The following is a 3,090-nucleotide window of genomic DNA, read 5'->3' on the forward strand; positions in this document are numbered from 1 at the left end:
TCACCCCCCCCGCCCCCCTTTAATGTGGCTGCGGGGGCGGCTCCGTGCGGTGACACGGCAGCACACGCGTGTGCGACGGGAAACACAACACGCGTGTGAGGGGATACGACACGCGTGTGCGAGGGGACGACACACGTGTGCGGGGGGCCATGGGGTGCAGCCGGTATGGGGGAATGGGGGGGGGGGCACACGTGTGTGTGTGTATGTATGTGAGGGGACACACGTGAGTACATGTATGTGGATGTATGTAAAGGGAGACGTGTGTGTGTGTATGTGAGAAGGCACGTGTGTGTGTGTATGTATGTGTGGGGGGGGCACATGTGTGTGAGTACATGTGTTTGTATGTATGTGAGGGGGACACACGTGAGTACATGTATGTGGATGTATGTAAAGGGGGACATGTGTGTGTGTGTACATGTGTGTGTATGAGGGGGACACGCATGTGAGTACGTGTGTGTGTGTAAGTATGTGATGGGGACACGTGTGTGTATGTATGTGAGGGGGAACGTGTGTGTATGTACATGTGTGTGTGTATGTATGTGATGGGGACACGTGTGTGNCGTGTGTGTATGTATGTGAGGGGGAACGTGTGTGTATGTACATGTGTGTGTGTATGTATGTGATGGGGACACGTGTGTGTATGTATGTGAGGGGGCACATGTGTGTATGTACATGTGTGTGTATGTATGTGAGGGTGTGTGTGTGTGTACATGTGTGTGTGTATATGAGGGGGGACACGCATGTGTATGTACATATGTGTGTATATGTATGTGATGGGGACACGTGTGTGTATGTATGTGAGGGGGGGACTTGTGCGTATGTACATGTGTATGTATGTGATGGGGACACGTGTGTGTATGTATGTGAGGGGGGAACATGTGTGTATGTACATGTGTGTGTATGTATGTGAGGGTGAACATGTGTGTATGCACATGTATGTGTATGTATGTGAGGGTGTGTGTGTGTGTGTACATGTGTGTGTGTGTATGAGGGGGACACGCGTGTGAGTACATGTGTGTGTGTATGTATGTGATGGGGACACGTGTGTGTATGTATGTGAGGGGGGGACTTGTGCGTATGTACATGTGTGTGTATGTATGTGATGGGGACACGTGTGTATGTATGTGAGGGGGAACATGTGTGTATGTACACGTATGTGCATGTATGTGAGGGGGAACATGTGTGTATGCACATGTATGTGTATGTATGTGAGGGTGTGTGTGTGTGTGTACACGTGTGTGTGTATATGAGGGGGGACACGTGTATGTATGTACATATGTGTGTATATGTATGTGATGGGGACACGTGTAGTAGAGGACATGTGTGTGTATGTACATGTGTGTGTATGAGTATGTGATGGGGACACGTGTGTGTATGTATGTGAGGGGAGACATGTGTGTATGTACGTGTGTGTGTGTATGTATGTATGTGATGGGGACACGTGTGTGTATGTATGTGAGGGTGAACATGTGTGTATGCACATGTATGTGTATGTATGTGAGGGTGTGTGTGTGTGTACACGTGTGTGTGTATATGAGGGGGGACACGTGTGTGTATGTACATATGTGTGTATATGTATGTGATGGGGACACTTGTAGTAGGGGACATGTGTGTGTGTGTACATGTGTGTATATATGTATGTGATGGGGACACGTGTGTTTATGTATGTGATGGGGACACGTGTGTTTATGTATGTGAGGGGGGACATGTGTGTATGTACATGTGTGTGTATGTATGTGAGGGTGTGTGTGTCTGTGTGTGTGTGTACATGTGTGTGTGAGAACATGGGGGCACGTGTGTGTGTACGTGTGTGTGTATGTATGTGAGGGGGGGGACACACGTATGTGTGTACATGTATGTGTTTATGTGAGGGGGGATGCGTGTGTGTGTACATGTGTGTATGTATGTGGAGGGCACACGTGTGTGTGTGAGGGGGGACATATATGTGTGTGTACATGTGTGTATGTATGTGAGGGGGGGGGACACGCGTGTGTTTGTGTGTATGTGTGTGTGTGCATGTATGTGAGGGGGGACACGTGTGTGTGTGTGTTATGGGGACACGCACATGTATGTACATGTGTGTGTGTGTATGCGAGAGGGGGACATGTGTGTACATGCATGTACGTGTATGTACATGTATGTATATGTGTGTCCATGTATGTATATGTATGTACATGTATGTGTATGTATGTGTTTGTATGTGTGTGTATATAAGGAGGACACGTGTGTGTGTGTGAGGAGGACACACGTGTGTGTGTACATGTATGTGCATGTAGGTATATGGGGTGGACACGTGTGTGTTTGTGTGGGTGGGTGCTGTATGGCAGTTATGGGGCGCTATGTGTCTCTATGGGTCCCTGTGGGTCCCTATGGGTCTCTATGGGTCCCTATGGGTCCCTATGGGTCCCTATGGGTCCCTATGGGTCTCTATGGGTCTCTATGTGTCTCTATGGGTCTCTATGGGTCCCTATGGGTCCCTATGTGTCTCTATGTGTCCCTATGGGTCTCTATGGGTCCCTATGGGTCTCTATATGTCCCTATTGTTCCCTATGGGGCTCTGTGGGGTTTCCCCCCCCCCCCCCCCCTCGGAAATTTCCCCCCCTCCCCCATTTACGTCGGCCGTTTCCCATTGGCCGGCGCCGCGCTGACTTTTCTCCCATTGGCTGCCACCCACAGGCTGAGCGGGGAGCAGGACGATGATTGGCTGCCGGCCGAGAGCCGCGCTGTGATTGGCCGAGCTCCTGCAGAGCGTAGCTGGGAAGGTGAGGGGGCGGGGCCTGGGGACACCACGTGACTGAACCCCCCCCCCCCGCGCCCCATAGCCAGCCCCAGAACACCCCATAGCACCCCCAGCCCCATAGTGCCCCACAGCCCCCCCCCCCAGCCCCACATCCCACCCCATAGCGCCCCATAGGGACCAATAGTGCCCCATAGGGACCTATAGCGCCCCATAGGCTGCCCCACATCTGGACCTATAGGGCCCCATAGGCTGCCCCACATCCCTCCCATCCCCACATCTCACCCCATAGGCTGCCCCACATCCCCCCCAGCCCCACATATTGCCCTATAGAATGCCCCATATCCCCCAGC

Source organism: Coturnix japonica, unplaced genomic scaffold (genome assembly GCF_001577835.2).
Source record: "Coturnix japonica isolate 7356 unplaced genomic scaffold, Coturnix japonica 2.1 chrUnrandom451, whole genome shotgun sequence".
Lineage (NCBI taxonomy): Eukaryota > Metazoa > Chordata > Aves > Galliformes > Phasianidae > Coturnix > Coturnix japonica.